At 35.4% G+C, this 21,392-nt stretch overlaps 1 long non-coding RNA gene across 1 annotated transcript; it reads right to left on the bottom strand.

The window, feature by feature from the left end:
- Positions 1–489: 489 nt before the first annotated feature.
- Positions 490–1,832, bottom strand: LOC131803540 (uncharacterized). Its single transcript, XR_009342642.1, has 3 exons — positions 954–1,832; positions 756–896; positions 490–696 (listed from the first exon to the last, which is right to left on the bottom strand). It is a non-coding gene; the product is annotated as an uncharacterized LOC131803540 (long non-coding RNA).
- Between the last annotated feature and the right edge of the window lie 19,560 nt (positions 1,833–21,392).

The following is a 21,392-nucleotide window of genomic DNA, read 5'->3' as shown; positions in this document are numbered from 1 at the left end:
ATGTTGACCTAAAACGAAACATTAGTATCCATATACAAATAAATAGCTCATGGCTACTTACCAATTCTGAAGCTCTTGCATCGGACAACTTCGTCCATTCAAGGAGAAATGTATGGCTACTTAAATTTTTTATATCTCTTTGCCGTATGTTAAAAGATCTTTTCCATTTTTCGCAGATCGATCCCCAATCATTACATTCTCTTAGTAAGGAAGCTTTCAATGAATTTTCAACTGATTCATCAATTTCGGGAACATCTTTGTTACAAAAATTAGGAGATGTGTGAGTTGCTGCTTTGCTTGTGCTAGGCTCGGAAATCAAAAGCTTTATTCTTTTGGACTTCTTGTTTCTATACTTGGCATAAAGTTTTCCGCTTGCGTTGTTCTTTCCTTTTCTTGAAATGTAATAATAATCCTAAAAATAAAGACATATTATAAGTTAAGAAACTACATAATCAGATACGTTGTTTATATTGTTAATCTTACCCTCATTTCGTTTTCAAGAGGAAAAACGGAACAAATTTCATCCAATATGCGCATATAGTCTTGAGTGTAAAGAGTAACATTGTTGGTTAAAATATCTTCAATAATTATATTAATTATATCATCTCTTTGCTCGTCACTTAATTTCTTATTAACGCTACTACATTCAAGCGCTAGTTTCCCCTTCGAGGTATGTGTTAACAATTCCGTTAGATCCTATATTAAATAAAAAAACTACATTAACTATGCTTACACAAATATTACTCTTACCTTACCTCTGACAAAATTCCTTTGGCTTTTGAGCAGTTCGAACCTGTAGTGTCGGGAGTACCAGGAGTACTTGCAGGTGTCTCGTTGCGTTTCCACCATTCACCTATTTTAGATGGAACTGACATAGTTTCGTCATCAATCCCGAGCTATTGTTATGACAATATTAATACTGAGTTCAACTCTGTAAAACAAATAATACGTACCTTTCGTTTTTTCCAAGCAAAGAGCTTTTCTCTGAATTCAACACGCAGTCCCAATGGTGGCACTGCTTCCTTTAAATCTTCTTTTTTCAAGTACTGCAAGCTGCGAAATGTTACATGTGATGCTAAAAGAACAAAAAAGAAAATTCTTTGTTAATTACACTGATTAACTGAAAAATTCATTTTTATTTACTTACCTTTTAATTGTTCAAAAAGCGACTCCATATTTATTCCTTTTAAGAACTCCCTTAACATATAATCGTCCTCATTGTTTTCCGCATCTTGACTGCTGCAATGGTTTGTATCGCGAACCACAACAATATTGCCATCGATTTCTAACAACTCACCAATGATATTTTGAGGATCTTGCGAATTATTATTCATTTTCAATAAATTTTTTGCACAATGCGTCCTTTCTCTTTCAATAACACGGAAAAAATGGTAAATATGCAGCCGATTGCACACGAGTAAAAAAAATGACAACGGTGGTGCATGATTCATACACGGTAGTTGCTAAAATGGCAACGATCGTGTACGATTCATGCACGTCGGTGTACAAAGTAACAACGGTGGTGCATCATTATGCAGGTGGTGGTGCATAATTCATACACGACCGGTGTCATATTGACAACGACCGTGTGTGAATCATGCACCACCGTTGTCATTTTTTACTCGTGTGTAATCGGCTGCAATTACCAATATTACAAATGGACAAATTAAGCACGGCTGTTGTTGGTACCGAAAGTTGACCACGTCTCGGTGTCAATTTGAGCACGTTCGTGCACAATTCACCAACAGCCGTTGTTGAAAAATATAACAACGGGTCGTTGCGAAAATGACAACATACGTGCTTGATTTCGCAACGGGATTTTTCCCTCAGTGTATGTACTAAAATGTACTTAGTAAAGTACAATTTGTATTTGGGCGAACCAACAGGGATAGAATCCTAAATTTTGGAATTGGGATTACTGTGCGAGTGTAGCATTGGGGTATGTAGGAAGCTTTGGAAATTCGTACTCATATGTACTAAATGGTCCTAAATTTGATAAAATTGGAATTGTGATGAACTGATGGAGCCTGAAATTTGAAATTTGGAATGAGAGTCACTGATGGAGTGTGAGAAAGATGTACCAAAATGTTTTTGAAAATCCGAACTTTAAGATTACGAAAAGTTCTAAAATGGTACTAAACCTCTAAAATGGTATCATTCGGTATCATGTGAAGGGAGAGTGATAGAAGTTTGTAAATTTTTTAATTTGTGAGCATAAAGTTTGGAAAGTTAAATTGATATGTGAAGGTGGTTTTGGAAATGCATATGAAGTTGGACAGTACTAAATGGTACTAAATTTGGAATAGTTTGGTTTAAAGTGAACAGATGAAGCTGGATTTTTGAAAATTTGTATTTGGGTCTCTGTGGGGTTAGGTTGGTGATAAAGAGTGGTTTTGGAAATCTATACTACAAGTGGATGAAAAGTATTATTTTTGGTACAATTTGTTAGTGGGTGAACAGATAGTGCTTGAAAACGGAAATTCGACATTGGGGTTTCATGTGCAGCCTGGACATATGAAAGTGGCTTCGAATATGTTGACTACAATTTTAGAACAGGTACTTAAAAGTACTAAACTTTGTATTGGGTGAAGTGAATTGAGATACTAATCTGAAATTTGATATAGATGCCACTGTTGGTGCCTGTCTCTAGATATAGAATTGGTTTTTGAAATATGTACTATAGTTGTTCGAAAAGTACTAAATGGGACTAAATTGCGTATTAGCAAGGTATATAGCTGGAATTCCCAAATTTGACATTGAGGTCTCTGTTGGCATCTGAGATGAAGATGTGGAAGTGGGTTTTGGTAACTGTATGAAATGTACTAAATATTACTAAATTTGGAATTGGGTGAAGAGAATAGAGCTGAAATCCTGAAATTCAATATAAATGTCAATGCTGGTGTCTGTGGTTAAGATTTGCAGGAGATTTCGGAAATGTTTACCATAATTGCCGAAAAGTGCTAAAAAGTACTAAATTTGGTATCGGATAAAATATAGGAATAATATTCCGAAATTTGATAAAGATATCATTGTTGGTGTCAGCGGTTAAGAAATTTGTACGATAATGGTTCCAAAAGTACTAAGTGGTACTAAATTGGGTATTGAGTAAAGTTATAGAGCGGGGATTCCAAAATGTGATATTGAGGTCTCTTGCGGTGTCAGTGATTAAGAAATAAAGGTGATTTAGGAACAGTATTCAATGGTACTGTGTGTTAAGATATAGAGGTGGGTTTGGAAATTTGTTCTATAATTATACGAAGAAGTACTAAATAGTATAAAATTTGGCATTTTATAAAGGGATAGGGATAATATTCCGATATTTGATGAAGATGTTGGTGTCAGTGGTTAAGATATGGAGTTGGTCTTGCACATTTGTACTATAATTGTTCCAAAAGTACTGTGTGAAGGGATAAAGGTAAAGGGATAAAGCTGCAATCGCGAAATTTGATATTGAGGTCTTTGTATCTGTAATTGAGAAATGGGAATTCTGCAACTTGATGTAGATGCCACTTTTGGCTTATGTAGTGGTTTTGAAACTGCGTCCAATATTTATACGAGAAGTACTGAATGTATAGTATCATTCCGGGATTGGGTGAAGCGATAGAGATAAAATTCTGGAATTTGATATACAGATTACTGATGGAATTGTGTTTTAAATTTGACAGTCGCTTGGAAATGCATCCTATATTTTTAAAAAGTACTAAGTGTTACTAAATTTAGGATTGGGTGAATGTATAGAGCTGGAATCCCGAAATTCGATGTTCAATACTCTGTTGGTGGTCTTGCAACTGCGTACTATAATTGTTTGAAATGTACCAAACAGTACTAATTTTCCTTTACTGTGTCTATGATGGAGAGATGTAGATTTATTTGGATATGGTGCTAAATATTACTAAATTTGGTATTTTGTGAGGGAATCTAGCTGAAATTTTGAAATTTGATATTGAGGTCCGTGTTGGTTTCTAGGATGGAGAGAGATGGTTTTGGAAAAAAATTGTGTGTTCGTCCTTTGACCAGTGGTTTTGCTATATCCTGCTTGGTAAAGTTCAAAATGAAAGATTTTTAAAATTTTATGGTAAGAAATGTAAACTTTTTCCTATCATTCATTGCGAAAAAAAAAAACTCTTGAATAATATATAAAATCTTGAAGGACTAAAAATTTAGTAGTAGAAATTTTTAATTATTTTTTTTTTTTGTCAAACTGAACAAATTGTGTACTAAAAATGCCTATCACGAGCTGTTGGAAAGAATCCAAAATATAAAGGTAGACTTTTCGCTGACGAAGAAGCTGTCACTTGCTAGTAACAAATATTTTTAAAGGCCCTTCATGAACTGTTTGTTGTTATTTTGTCGTTTTAAAGAACATCCTTTAAAAGTTTTCTATCTGCTGCCTATAAAAGGTATTAAGGTGTTAAGGACTTCTGTCCTTGCAGGATCATTTGAAAGACTTTTGTCGATAGAACCTTTTTAAAGGTATACTATCAAGGTCTGATGTATACAAAAGGAATTAAGGCCCTAAGGTCTAATATCCTTGCAGGAACTTTTAAAAATCTGAAAGTCATTCGTCTATAGAAACCGTTTTAAGGCCTTCTCTTATGTACAAAAATTTGGAATTCGGAAAGTGTCTCCCAAACACTGTTACTTTCGCATTCATTTGTGGCAGATAACCTCCCGAAAATCTACAATTTACCAAGCAACCAAAATAACAACAAAGCTCACACTCAAATTTGTTGCTATTTCCAAAATATTTTCCCTACCAAAAAATATGAATGTATTTTTAAATGTTGGGAAATAGTAGATATTATGCAGCAAAAAGTAAACATATGTACCCAAAGGAAGACATTTATAACAACATAAATGTTCACACACACACAGTAACAACTTTTCGTTTGTAGTCCTTTCATCTGATCTGACTATGAAAGCTGATAAAACGTAACGGAGTGGGCTAAACTCAGAAACAAAACAAAAAGAGGGGTAAATGCTTTGTGTGTGTGTGTGTATGTGTGAGTTATTCAAACAAAAAAGATGAGTTCAAAGGATTAACTTGTAAAAAGGAGAGGCTATGATCATCCTCATCGACAATAGTGGCCACATTGCATATACGTTGAATGATATTAAATAGCAAAACAATAGTTTTGGCAAACACATCAGAAGTGGGCAATTTTGATTTAAAGTGGAAGGGAAAAAATTTATACTTTTACAGAAAATATGTGAAATTAGTCCCTCATTTTTTTTGAAACTTAAATGTGAATAAGTAAGTCCCTCTTCATAAATCCCTACAAAGCCCATTATAATATATTCCATGGTTCTATCTTAAACCTGGGCATTGATAGGCTTGTTTACAAATCATTTTCGAGCTACGGGTAAACTGATTATTTTACCAATTCTAAGCATACTTATAGGCGCTCCTCTGATTGTTTCCACTAATTTAACATACCATGAGTAAGAAGTTTACATTGTCCATCCAAAAGTGCCTTACATCGCCCACTGCAGATATAGAGGGTGAGGTAAAAAAAAAACTGCAACAAAGGCAAACACCATAATTTTTATTTTTTTTTTAAATTTTATTGAATTAAAGCAACAAATGTCGGAAATAGCATCAAATTTTAAAATAAGTTTAGATTTGTTCGAATTGGCTGCCTTTTTCACGAATTGTGGCCTTCAAACGGCCGATGAAACCGTCACACCCTGCCCGAATGTTGCTCTGCGGTATTTTGGCCTATTCCTGGCGCTTGCTTAAGGTGATCGACACTTTGGTATATTTTAGTGCCAACCTTTATTTCGAAAATCCAGACACAATAGTCAAATGGATTGGTATCCGGAGATTTTGTGGCCATTGTACGCTAGAAATGAAGCAAGGAACCTCATTTTGTAAACATTCTAGGGTGGCGCATGCTGAGTGTGATGGTGCTGAGTCCAGTTGGAATGTCTAAGGTCTGGGGCCGAATGATTTGCGTGTCCAAGGATTTAATACACCCTCCAGAATATTTTCGCCATAATATTCGGCATTTGTTTTGATGCCACGGTCGGTCAATACGAGCGGAGAGCGACCATCGGCTGTTATGCCGGCCCACACCATCACCATGGCCTGCGCTTGAGTTCTGGTGGCCAACCGAAATTGCACATTTGCAGCTGACCTCTTTGGCAAGTAAATACGAGCATTTTGTTTGTTTACAAACTGCTGGACAACGAATGTTTTCTCATCGGAGAAAACCAAATTCTGCACTTCACCACTTTCGGCCAAGCGAAGCAACTCTTTAGCTCTTTTAAGTTTATTTTCTTTCTTTTGCGGTGTAAGTTCTTGCACCATTTAATTTCAATGGCTTTACCTCGAACTCATTTTTCAATATTTGCCAAATGGAATATTGGGATATGTTCACCTCAAGAGTCATTTTTCGGCCACTGCGACGCGGGTTTCGATCAAGTCGCTTCTTTACTTTTTCGAACCATTTCCGCTGATGTTGCCGTTTTCTTCCATCCACTTCCTTGACGTCGGGCTACGCTACCAGTATCACAGTATCAGAGCGATGGTACGAGACACAAAAAATGTATTCACATTTAAATTGTGGTTCTCCAGCCAAATATAAAGAAAACACAATATCCCGCTTGAACTCCATCACGAATAACTTATTTTGTGGAAAATTCTCACCAAAATGCTTTTGTACAGGGTTGCCCATATTCGACGGACCTTTGGGCCCATTCCAATCGACGAGGCTTGTCCGCAGGCAACATTCTTTACGTCAATTGAATTTTGTACGGGAACAAATGCAAATCAATGCAAATAATCCGTTGTAAAGTGGACCGAGCCATGCCCAACTGCTGAGAACGGCGTTTTTGGGATGTTCTTGGGGACCTTTCAACTCTGGCTCGTACGGCAACGATATTCTCGGACGATCACCTTGGTCGACTTTTATATGGCCTCTTCGGATTAGAAAGAGCCTTACCAGTCGAAAATTTTTGTATAAACGTTTAATGGTGTTCTTAGAAGGCGCACATCTCTGTCAAAAGTTATGGCGTTGCCAGATGGGTCCGTCGAATATGGACAACCCGTACGCTTGTAAACAATATAATGAGCTGTCACTAGAATAATTTTAACAGCTGTCGGATGAGTGGCTTAGAAATTTCAGCAGTCTGAAGTTGGTTGCAATTTTTGCATGACACACTGTAATGTGCCTAACATCGTCCACTCCAGATAAATATATTTGTCTTTACATGTACACATCTCTTACCCGCCATTCATCCCAAAACACAAAAAGTTAAAGAAACAACCACTTTAATAACTAAAACACACTATAATTTGCCAAATACAGAACAACCAAAAAACGAGACACAACCAAGTCACAGCGAACATAAATATACATGCCAGCAGCAGTATCCTTCGAATCACCTAACCTTTTGTACAACTTCAAGTATCAACCTAACAAATTAGACTTTTACAAACAAAGCAGTCCGAAAAAGAGAGAATAAAAAAGGCCAACCCAACAACAGGCGATATTAACAAAGACAACAATGTCCAAGGTATTTTTTCCATTATTCCTACCTTTCTCAACGTGGCCTTTTCGGACAGACTAAAATCGATGGGACATTGAAGCCTCACACATGGAGAGCAGCAGCATAAAAACATGCATAATTTTAGCATGTTGTATGTCCCGACCTTCCATCCGTCTTTCTAACTCAATGGTCAGTTGTGGAGAAAGTTTGTTTTTCTAGCTGGAGCGAAAGGCGAAAATGACAGCGACAACAAGGCCAACTACCACTACGAGCAAATATACAAGTGCCATTTGACACCTAAGGGAAGGTAGATTTGTTCAAGTATGTGTGTGTTTTTCGTAAATTACATGCATAGAAAGAATCAAAACGGTATGGAATGGTTGGAGGTATTTTGCAAAGAACAGACTTCCAAGTGATTGCTAATGTCAGTTGAGTTCAGAAGTCATTTGACACCAACAACAGTTTAAATGTATCTTGAAGATAGGGAAGCTGAATAAGTACTTATACGAATTTTCAATATAACTTTGATGGGAATTAGAAATTTTCGAACTTAATGGTCCTGCAAGGAACCATTGATTGTATTCTCATTATTCTCTATAATTACAGAAAACCATAGTAGGTTATGAATGTAGATGGAATAATAGAATACATGATAAAAATGGGACAAGACAGAGCTAAGATATGGCAACCCTGTGAAAATACCTCTGTTGTTATGATATCGTAACAACATAGTTAGCAATGTTATGTGATTTAAACCGCTTAGGCAATATGCAATTAATTTGGAAAGTCGTTGGAATAGAATTTTGAAACCCAATTTTTGGACTTTTCAAACTTTTGTTTGTCATTTTTTGCTATAAATGTGTTATTTATATGAACATGATCCTGTCATGAACTGTTATCTATATAGTATAGACACAAACCACTTGCTCAGAATGCATTTTGTCTAGTCTTTACCATTTTAGGTCTTTGCTTCTGGTACCTCTCCCATAAAGGGTCACAATTTTGAAATTCCATGAAGCTTTTAAAACGCGAAATCGACATCCAACGGGGTCTTTTTGGTACTTTCTTTAAAATACTTTCTTCAAATGGTTAAAAACTCCCCTAGAAGGGGATTGTAGTAAATCAGAATATTATTATACAAAATTATTTGTCGGAAAATGCTACTAAAAATTTCAGAATACAGCAAAAGTCTCATCCTTGTCTCAACTAGGAATCAAAAAATTTGAAAAACATATTTTAGGGTTAAATCTAATTCCATGTGAGTTTATGAAAAAAAATCTCCTAAAAGCATCATTTTTGGAGAGTATAGTCAGAGAAAAAATTTTTCTTCATTAAAGGGCAAACCTTTATCAGACCTTTATCAAGGGATCAAAATATTTTGAGATATATTCCCCAACCTTTAATATTGAGCTTTGAACATTTGAACATGTTTCCTGCAATTGTCACCTTTTTGAAGCTTCGATTAGTTCCACCACTGTACTGCATGTGGGTATCCTCTCAACGATCTCAGCGGAACGTCCTCTTTACCAATTGAGACGCCGTTCTGTCCTGCTTCTACCTCGATTGCCCGCTGCCTTGAGAGTATGGGCTTTTCGGTGTTTACCGACGAATTGGCCGCTGACTACAAGTTGAGGCATAGTCTACCATATTATTCGTCGTCAGAGATTCTCCAAATACTGTCGGGAACTTCCCGGATACTGTACAGACTCAGCCCTAACGATATCATATCAGCAATAATTTGACAGATTGCTAGCTGTTGTCTGGTTATTCTCTTATTTATTAAGTGCAGTGTAAGGTTGAGGCATGGACTACCGTGTTACCCATGCCCTCTTCCGCGTCAGACAGGGGGCTTCTCCAAAAGTCTACAGGGAGGCTGTCCTCAATAATTTGATGGATTGCTGGCTGCTGTCTAGTTACTCTGCCATTAATTAGGTTCAGTGTCAAGACACTCTCGCCTCCCAGACTTACTGTTTTTGTTTCGGGCTACTACTAGCAGACGTCCTACGGAATCACTGTACGAGTCCGAACTTAAGGTCATTTTTGTAACTTTGTTGACTGAGGATGCTAAGGTGTTCACGCAAACATCAGTTGAAAGAATTTTTTTTGGGTTTGGTTTTGTTTTAATGATTTTAAATGAAAGAGATCGAAATTGGCATAGCCGCCATACCAAGGCAAGCACGCGGTGACTATACCAGGAACTTAATTCTTGTTTTAAGGTCCAGCTATCAAAGAAGCTGTGTTAGAATCGAGTTTGACCCTAACTGCAAACCTGCAACACTGATGGGCACGTGGTTGTTACGGGTCCTCTTTATGTAAGAACCAGCAAAGAAGTTTGGCTATTTTAGAGGCGCCGAAACATCGCCTCTTCAGTCTTAGCGGAGACGCACCACCAGCACAAGAGAAATTTAGAAATACATAAAAATTAAAGCATAGTAAAGGGTTAAAGCAGTACAACCCTTAGTTTTAGACTTTTGGTGTATTCTAGGACCTATAGTAGTATTTAATGGCAAATAACTTTGGAGAATATTTAAATTTACCAGGATCCTCTTTAAGAGGAATTTTTAACTTATTTTGCCCAAAATAAACCATCGTATTGTTGTGATCAATATTGCCGAGGACCCTATATAACTTAAATGCATGGATTCCAAAGAATCCTAATCCGAAAATATCAAAAAATCTTAAAGTGTGAGGATCTTGTCCACTTAGATGTTAGGTTACTTCATGATTTAAACTTTTTTCTTCTTTAAGCTCTACTTTCATAGTCTGCTGGATTTTTCAAGCAATCTGTAAACAGATTTAATTTTACCGGGCAGTAATATCATATTTCAATTTACTACAAAATAGTTATGCCTACTTTCAGACGAAAAACATTACAGAAATCTGCTGTTTTTCCTTTCAATTATTCACAATTTCCAAACTCACTCACTAACCTAAATTTAATGCAAATGCTCAAATTCCATGAACACAACTTACGTATATAATTAATGCTACAAATTACATACGCCACTCTCTAATATTTTGAAAAATAATTTACACTATGAATTACTTCGTAGAAATAATTACCCGCCGTCAAAATGAAAAATTCAAAAATACAAACAAAATATTAATTTCGCTTTTGAAGCTCACAACTGCAGGCAGGCGGGCAAGCAATTATTTAATATTGATTGCCATCCTGCCAGACGCTTAGTTCGGGCTCTCCTTTTGTTAATTCCTTTAACATGTCACGAAAAATATTAAAACATGACGTTAAAATAACGATGCCATTGCCATGATAAAAACTATTGGCGTTGACTATGATGAGAATATATAATCATTATATATGGGGCTAGCAATAAAATGAATTTGTATGCGGCATACCTTTGGAAGTTTACTGCAGTTCGATTGGGGTGAAACGAGAATTTTTTTGAAGACCAATTTACCTCAAAAGTAGTAGTGGTAGGAAATTCAAGTTGGGGTTGACTGATATATAGCAATTCCTTACATAAATATTAATAGATGCGAAGTTTCGGGAATATCGCTAAAAGTCCACCTAAAAATTTTGGATTTGTTCCAACCGTTCGTTTTAGGGTACAATATATACAGAACAATTTTTTTTTAACCAAAACTTTATGCGTTGTACTAAATGTTCATTTTTCAATGTTTTATATGTTATTCAAGTGTTGCCTTTTTCGGAAAGAATAATAGGAAAATGTTTACCTTCTACACCAAAAAGTCTTTAGAATATTTCATTTAAAGTTTACCAAAGCGGTTATTAGCAAAACCATTGTACAATCGAACTACATCCAAATTCGATGGCCAAAACTATTCCGACGTCTCCATATGTAAACCTCAATATCAAATTTAAAATGTCAGCTCTACCCCAAGAGCCAGCGGCACATTCTGTGTCGGTATTTCCAAAGTAAACTCCTTCTCTCAACTACAAACACAAAAAGTGACTTCTACATCAAATTTCGGGATTTCAACTACATACCTTAACCCAATAAAAAGTTAGTTAATTTCGTACAGTAAAAGTACGCATTTTTGAAACAATCTTAATATCTCAACCTCAGGTACCAACAGTGACCTTAATATTAAATTTCAGGTTTTCAGCTCTTTAATTTTCCCTATTACAAAGTTGAGTACCATTTAGTACAATTATAGTACGCATATCCAAGACCAGTTCCTTCTCTCAACTATAGATACCACCATTGATATCCAAAAAAAGTTTCAGAATTTCAGCCCTATTGTTTCACCAAATACCAAACACAGTACTATTTAGTATTTTTCGTACAATTTTAGTACACCAAACACCAAATTGTACCAAATATAGTACCTTTTAGTACTTTTCGTACAATTATAATACTCACTCCCCAAGCCACTTCCCTATTACAATCCCAGATACCAAAAGAGACCTCAATATCAAATTTCAGAGTTTTTGCTATATTCCTTCATCCAATATCAAATTTAGTGCTATTAAGGGTTTTTTTACAACTATAGTACACATTTCCAAAGACAACCTCCACGTCTCACTTCAAGATACCAAGAGAGATCTTAATATAAAATTTCTTATAAAAAATAACCCAATACCAGATGTAGTAACATTTAGTACTTTTGGTACAGATCCCATCATTAATCTGAATATAAAATTTCAGACTTGTATCTCTATCCCTTCATTTAATACCAAATATGGTTCCATTCAGAACTTTTCGTACAATTACAATTTTCGACCGACACAATTACCAAATTTTATATTTTAAGAACTATCTGTTTCCACAGTGCATAATTGTACCAAATATAGTACTATTTAATACACTTGTAGTACACATTTTCAAAACCACCTTTTTATTGCAAACCTACCACAAAAAGGCACCCTAACACAAATATTAAAATTCCAGTTTTAAACTGTTCCAAATTTAGTATCATTTAGTAAAGTTCTCACATTTAGTACATATTTCCAAAACCACCTTCATATATCAAACTTCCTTTCAAACCTTGTTTCTCGATCCAAAATGTCAAGTTTTTCGACCTATTCTTTTACATGATACCATTTTAGAAGATTATTACTATTTTGGAACTTTTCGTACCCTTTTCGTATGATTTTCCAAGAACCCAATCTTATCACATGCCTACGCACCAAGACTGATCCTCATGCAAAATTTCAGATTCTAGCTTCAGGTGTTTCGGTTGGCCGTTGATTAATATAGCGTAGCTTTAATAGCATATGACGTGGGATGACCTACCCCAGTAGAAGTGGAGATATTCTTCGCGTTTGTAGTTTTATTGATAACTAGCTGAACCCGGTGCGCTTCGCTACCCCTTTTGATTTTATATGCATTCAAAATTTTATTTACGAATATATGTTGGATAAAGAAAAACAAATTTAAAATTAAAAAAAATATTGCACTAATTTAATGCGTTAATAAACAAAATCATTAGAAAAGCAGTAACATGACATGCATACACGAAGGGTTTGTCCTTTGGATTTATTTATTTCATAGCAAATACCAAGCGTGCAGGAAACTGCAATTTTTTTAAGTAGAGTGGCATTTCTATTGCAAGTAGTGAATTCGAGATAGCAACATACTTCGCCGTAATAAGCGTATTTCAAATCAATTGTTGTGTTGTTTTTTAGTGTTAGCCTAAGGCGTTGTGGGTCAATGGTTCTTATTAAAATCATATCCCAATCTGATCCGATTTAAATATAATTTAAAAAAAATTACTTTTACACCAAACTCCGCTACACCTTTCATATTTAATTGAAATTGGTGCGTCAAATATGTGAAATCGGCCGAGAATATATATATGGGAGCTATATCCAAATCTTAACTAATTTCCAATTAATTTATCACATTTATTATTATAACAAAATTCCGCCACACATTCTGAATTTCATTGGAATCGGTCATATATATCGTGTTTGGTGCATAATATGTATGAAATCGGCCGAAATATATATGTTAGCTATATCCAAAGCTCAACTGATTTCAATATAATTGTGCAATTTTTGCTGGTGCCAGATTTTGTCTCTCTCGCTTTGGGTGCATCAAATATGTGAAATCGGCTGAGTATATATATGGAGTTATAATCACATCTGAGCGTATTTGAATATAATTTGTCAAATGTGCATCAAATATGTGAAATCGGCGGATAATATATATGGGAGCTATATCCAAATCTGAACCGATTTTAATATAATTTGACTAATTTATTTTCTAATCAAAATCCCGTTACATATTCCAAAATTCTTGGAAATCGAACATACATATCGTGTATGGTGCATAAAATACTTGAAATCGGTCGAAAATATATATGAGAGCTATATCCAAATCTGAACCGATTTTAATATAATTTGACAAATGTATATTTGTTTTAATTTCCGCTACACATTTCAAATTTCATTGAAATTAGAGATACATAGCGTGTTTGGTGCATCAAATACATGAAATCGGTCGAAAATATATATGGGAGCTATATCCAAATCTGAACCGATTTCAATATAATTTGAAAAATTCATTTTTGCTCCCGATTCCGTTACTTATTTTAAATTTCATTAAATTTGGACATACATATCTTGTTTGGTCCACCAATCACATGAAATCGGCCGAAAATGTATATGGGAGCTATATCCAAATCTGAACCGATTTCAATATAATTTGGGAAATAAATTTTTTTAGATAAAATCTATCACACGTTTCAAATTTCATTGAAATTGTGGATACATAGCGTGTTTGGTGCATCAAATGCTTGAAATCGGCCGAAAATATATATGGGAGCTATATCCAAATCTGAACCGATTTCAATATAATTTGACAATTTTTTTTTTTTCGGATTAAATCCCGTCACACATTCCAAATTTCATTGGAATCGGACATTCATATTGTGTTTGAGGCATCAAATGAACGAAATCGGTCGAAAATATATATGGGAGCTATATCCAAATCTGAACCGATTACAATATAATTTAGCAAATTTTTTTTTTGTTCCAAATTCTGTTACACATTCCAAATTTGGAGACTGTATCTTTAACCGATCAATAGATATGTGCATATAAAATCTAAATTTTTGGGAGGTACCTCCGATTCTGATGCTATATCTCCAGTTCCAAGTGGAAATTCAAAAATGTATATAGCCTATGTTACTTTCAGGCGATGTTGCAGTATATATGGAAATTTTCAGAAAAATCTATTCAGCAGTTTTCGAGTCCATAAATTACAAACAAACAAACAAACAAACAAACGTACAAACATTTTCCTCTTTTATAGATATAGATAGTTTTTATTTTCTAAAGAAGCTGAGGTCGAACAATGTTTAGCCCCCATACCATGGCGAGTACTTGCCATTGAACGCAATCGATACTCCGATCACAAACCTCTAACACTGGTAGACACGTGGCCACATAACAGCAACCGTCTTTCTGTAAGATACCCGCACAGAGGTTTAACTATTTTAGGGGCTCGAAAACATGTACTCGTCTATCGAAATATTATTGACACTGTTTAGTTCGTAGATACCCAATATATCAATTGAGCATCTGATAAAAATCAGTTATGCTCCCCGTAGGCGAAATCGGATTCCCCATTCGTATTCTAAGATAGATATGTTTTTATGCCCTCAGCCCAAAACGTGTCTCATCAAAACAACGGTTTTATGCAATAGGCCTGTTTTTGGATAAAATCCGTTTCAGAACATTTGGAGTCGATCTAAGGGTTTTGTCCAAAATTGGTTCATCGTGATATTATTATCAATCTTAGATTGATTTCGGAACTGTGCAATATAGGTCCACTCCCTCTGGTACCCCCCCAATTTACACAAATTTTCACAGAAAATAATTTACCTCATAGAAATAGAAAGGATCTTTCAATTATTTGCAAACCTTGATAAACCCAATTTTTTATCAGTCTTAGGTCAGGTGGTATAGGGTATAGGTATAGGTCTACTCCATCACATACATCCCCATGAACAGTCAAAATTTGGAATAATTATAACTCTTATAAGATGAAAAATAGGACTCCGATTAAGTTCAATACATTCCAATATTCTTATTAACACAAGATCTGCTCAGGCCACTCGTTCTGGGACGTCCCCCACAAAAAGTCAAAATAGCCATGAAGTTCGTAAGCCCTTGGGCTTAGACTATGGCCAGCAAATGCAAACTCGGATGATATCAATAAGCGTAATGCTCTCTACATTCACAATCAGACCATTGAAAAGCTTTGTAATTAGAGAGTAAAAAATTTGGGAGAACATAGTAGTTTGACTCTTTGTCCGGTACTGGCAATTTGGCCGCATTGTAATTGCAAGAGAGATGCATACTTTTCGGTTCGCATGAAAAGGTGTTTAGATTTTTCTATGCCAAAAATCCACAGCAAAATATTAACTACATATCGGGTTACTAAACCATTATTTAATCAATGCCATGTCACACGAAGTAAGTAGTAATTCCTTGGCTACAAGGAAGTTGGTAGTTTTTCCTCAGATGTATCCAAGGCCTAAATAATTATTTCCAAAGAATAAATGATTTTTGACCCATTTGTGACCAAGTACTGGCATGCCTTTATTTAAATAATGGATAGTAATCTAATTTAAAAAAGGTTTTTTATAAAACTCCCTAAATACGACCCACCCTAATCCACATGTATATATATTTTGTACACGTCAAACCAAAGCTAATGATGATCGAAAAATGAATGACGGACCGGACAGGATTACAAACTATGGCGAACTAAATACATCATTACACAACTAGGCTATTGAAGGGATATTTCGTTTGTGTGTGTGTGCGTATGTGCAACGATAGAGAGCAAGAGTATACGAACGTTGTATTTGACCCCATCTTTGTAGTGGTAACGAACATGGTGGGGAGAAAATTGCGGCATTTTAACTTATTTTCTACATGAGTTGCATGTTCAAGTGGTTTTACACAATAAACGTATGACCCGCACACTGGCCCCAAACAACTAACCTTTTCGGTAATAACAACGTCCGAACTGTGTTACTTTGTTTGATGGCCCACCACTTGGTTGGTTGGTTGGCTGGCCTGCAAGTGGTGTTGCCCCAATATTCTTTAACAGCATGTTTTGTAATCTTTGGCTTTCTCTTTTTTTCCTAGCTGAGGTGAATGAGGCTAACCCAAGCTGTCCATACGAATTGAACATGACTGATTACTGCATTTAACACGATACCGTAACAAATACGTTACCAGTTTTGTGTATTGCAGCTAACTTCACACACACACGCACACAAAGACCCATTGTTACACTCTCTCACGTGAAGAAATACGTGTGAGAGTTACAAAGGCAATTAAAATTACTCATAGGTAAGAAGCCGGTAAGAGAAGAGAAACGTGAGAAAATTAAAACAATTATTTTGTGAAAGAAGAAAAGTAAAGGAATTTTTATTGAAAAACATTGCATACTTTTAGGTAGCTATTATATTAATTAGCAATGAGGAAGTTGAAATAAAAAGTGAATTGCTTTGAAAATTAATTTTTCGTGGTTATATAAATTATTCTGCGAAAGAAAGAAAACTTTTGAATATTCATTAGAAAACACTGCATACTTCTAGGTAGATATTATATACATATGGTTGTCATCCTGGGCATGACATATTATCATTTTGATTATCAAGATTTTAAAATAGCAAAATAATCCTTTGAACCTTATAACAATAAATGAACTCATCACCTATTCCCCAAAAATTAATAAAAATTGAATTTCAATTAAAGCACACTGCATACTTTTAGGCTTTCGGTCGATTTCGGTAATAGTTTTCTTACAATTACGGAAATATTTAAAGACCTTTCGCCAATGGCTCTGTTTGTCCATTATATGGATATGCTCCCATTATTGATAACGGCCCCATCAAAGTACGTGAGTATAGACGAACGCGTGTAAACTATAAGGAGTAGATTCAATGTTAATGTTTCGATGTGTGTCTGCGAGAATAACACAAAAATTATTGCCTATTTTGGGTCAATTAAATTAATATGCTGCAATTAGAGATATCAAATGGCAGCCGCTTGATATTTCTCATTATTATAATGGCCGAAAGTTTAACCAGAATTTATGCTAATTACGCTAATGGCTATATGTATATACATATATATATGTGTGTGTAACTAAATCACAAAATGTTCGGCGCAATCAATTTTGTCTGGGAAGTTAGGCAGGTTGTTTGAAATATTACAAAACAAAAGGTTGTCTAAATCACCGACATTGTCAAGTGGTGGCCTAGGCCCCTTCCTGAATGGTGAGTTTTTAGATAATTTCAGAACATTCTGCTCTAATTGAAATTATGGCTTTAGACCCCACATGTCATTGGACGAACTACATTTCAGGACATTTGGAGTCGATCTAAAGTTGCCCGTTAATTTTTATAATCCACACCACATAGTTATAAGGGTATTATGTCTTTGTGTATTTGTTTGTAACATGGGGAAGGAAGCGAGATAGATCCATAGTTACCTTGGAGGATCTTCATAGGATCACTTTCTGAGTAGATTTATACCAATCTTTCCGTCTGTCCGTGTATTTTTTAGAACAAAATGCAGGTCGAATTTATAATCTGATTGAGATAAAATTTTCCAAACAAATTTTTTTTTTTGGCCCAAGGACGAACCCTATCAAAATTGGTGAGAATCAGTTCAAATTTAAATATAGCTCCCATATGTCTTCAGTCGATGAATTGAAAGACAAATGGCGAAAAAATTCCTCGAACATAAAAAAACGAAAGTGGTTCACCCAATGATGCCAACAACAACAATGTGAGTCGTGAGTCCGAAATTTTCAAAAATGAGCTGTATTTTGGTACATCAATCAGTCTAGAAGCAAGTAAATAAAATTTAGAGAAAATCGGTTCAGATATAGCTACAGCTCTCATATATATGTTTCGTCCGACTTGGGGGTTTTAATTTCCTCACATGTGTAATACACACTCTAGAAGAATGATATTTGGTACCGGATATCCGATACTGCTCGAATATACCTCTGTTAAATTATATGGAGATTGGTTCAGATTAGGATAGCTCCGATATATATATTTTGTCCGATATCAGGCTTATGTTTCCTCTGATTTGGTATTTAAGTCCCTCATATTCGTAACATGCATTCGACAGCAATGATATTTGGTACCAGTTATCAGATACAGCACAGATATACCTGTGAAAAAATTTATCAAGATCGGTTCAGATTTGGATATAGGTCTCATATATATGTTCAACCGATTTCGGGTTAATTGTGCACCAAATGGCCAATATCATTTCAAAAGTCCTGTATTTTGGTACATTCGACCGAATTAAGTCTAGAAGTAAGTACATCGAATTCAGAGAAAATCGGTTCAGATAAAGCTATAGCTCCCATATATATGTTTCATCCGATTTGGTGCTTAAGTCCCCCAAATTCGTAATATACATTCGACAACAATGATATTTGGTTCCAGATATCTTATAGAGCTCCGAAATTCTTTTGCTAAATGTTATCAAGATCGTTTTTGATTTGAATATAGGTCCCATGTATATCTTCAACCTATTTCGAGTTAATTGTGCACCAAATGGCCAATATCTGTCCAAAAGTCCTGAATTTTGGTACATTCGACCGAATTAAGTCTAGAAGTAAGTACATCGAATTCAGAGAAAATCGATTCAGATAAAGCTATAGCTCTCACATATTTGTTTCATCCGATTTGAGTTTTAAGCCCCTAACATTCGTAATATGCATTCTACAACAATGATATTTGGTACCAGATATCTTATAAAACTCGGAATTAGTTTTAGTTTTATCCTAGTCCACATTGAAGCTTTAAAAATCCCTAGTATGAGACATCATATGAAAATATTTTCCATTCTTGATAAAAAAAAATATTCTCGAATAGTCTCCGTGAATATTGATAATCTGTGTCAGATTGGCAGCCACTTCTGAAACTGGAACTCTACTCTACCACAAAGATCCTGATGACTGCGTTGTAGGATTCTTCCAATTGTCACATATAGTATGAGGAACTCACTAGCTACTTTGACAAAAAATTTTCGATTGCCTCAGCGACTGTGAATCCAACTTAGTCTTCCGTTTGGTTCTCTGGAACTCGATCTCTTGATTTTTTTCTGGTTTGACTGGAGTTAGAAGTTTATAGTTCACGAGGTATTGGCCTGTACCCTATTTTATTAGAGCACCTCTAAGAACTTTGACACTTCATTTTTAAAACCTATGGACAATACATCTTGTGGCAGCTCTCAAGGTGGTGTTCTGGAAGAATTATACTAACTAAGAGTCCAACAAGAAAAAAAGCTGTAAGTTAGGCCGATCTTTGAATACCCTCCACCATTTGGTACAAATTTTGCATTTTTCAAAAAAAAAAATAAAATCCATTAAAAATTCTCATAAAATCTTAAAAATACCGAAAGTAGCCGTATATTAGGGTCTATACGACAACGTGGACCTGCATAGACAATTTTCTGCCATAGGCTGTAGTATCCATTATGAACTTCAAATGCGAAATTTGAAACAATTACGGTAAATAATGTCGCAAAATCATCAAAATACCGAATATCGGGGGGTACCGTTATATGGGGGCTATATTAAGACATGGCCCTGCAAAGACAATTTTCTGTCATTGGCTGAATAATCCATTACGAACTTCAAATGCGAAATTTGAAGCAATCCCGGTAAATAATGTCGCTTAAATCATCAAAATACCGAATATAGGGAGGTACCGTTATATGGGGGCTATACGTAGGCGTGGACCTACATGGCCCATTTTCAATACCAAAATTTCTGTAGACATAATAAACATTTGAGTAAATTTTTATTAATTTACTTCATTTCGTTCGGACGCTAGATTGATTTCCACAGACAGACAGACATTTCTAAATCGACATAGAATTTTCAAGAATATATATACAGGGTTGCCCATATTCGACGGACCTTTGGGCCCATTCCAATCAACGAGGCTTGTCCGCAGGCAACATTCTTTGCGCCAATTGAATTTTGTACGGGAGCAAATGCAAATCAATGCGAATAATCCGTTGTAAAGTGGACCGAGCAATGCCCAACTGCTGAGAACGGCGTTTTTGGGATGTTCTTTGGGACCTCTCAACACTGGCTCGTACTGCAGCGATATTCTCGACCGATCGCCTTGGTCGACTTTTATATGGCCTCTTCGGATTAGAAAGAGCCTTACCAGTCGAAAATTTTTCGTATAAACGCTTAATGGTATTCTTAGAAGGCGCACTTTTCACATTTTTTTCACAATTGACTTCTTCTGTTGAATGTAAATTTCAACTATTTCAGAGCGCTCGCGTGGCGTGTATTGTTTCATGGTAAAAATCTGCTTGGACTGACGCTTCAAACGCGGTATGTCATTTAGCGATGTGACATCTCTGTCAAAAGTTATGACGTTGCCAGATGGGTCCGTCGAATATGGACAACCCTGTACCTTGTGGGGTCAAAAATGTATATTTCGAGGTGTAGCACACGGAATGACAAACTTTATATACCCTCCATACTATGGTTGAAGGTATGAAAAGTACATTTTGTAACACATTCAGAAAATTAGATAATTTCAGTGAATCGGGGCAGACTCGAGCGGCCTCCGAAGCATTTAATTATCTGAAATATTTGAACATTTTAAAGGGAAATTTTAATTTTTTTTATTTTGAAGTACATTTCTGGACTAACTAAAGTGCTTGCTACACTTTCCAATTTATCTGTCTCTGAATGATTTTCCATAACCTATTTGGCACGTTTTAAGTATAAATTATTTTGTCTCTAAAATCAGAGTCAATGTCTTTAGCCATTTGTGAACACAAACGGACTTGACAAGCAACATATGTTCCTATTTCATAACAGCCATCTTTAAAATAGCCTTCAGCCAAATTCCTTAAACTTATTACAACAGCCGGGAAATGAATGATGAAAATAAAAAAATCT

This window comes from Musca domestica, unplaced genomic scaffold (assembly GCF_030504385.1).
Source record: "Musca domestica strain aabys unplaced genomic scaffold, Musca_domestica.polishedcontigs.V.1.1 305, whole genome shotgun sequence".
NCBI lineage: Eukaryota > Metazoa > Arthropoda > Insecta > Diptera > Muscidae > Musca > Musca domestica.
This window is presented reverse-complemented; position numbering and strand designations above follow the sequence as displayed.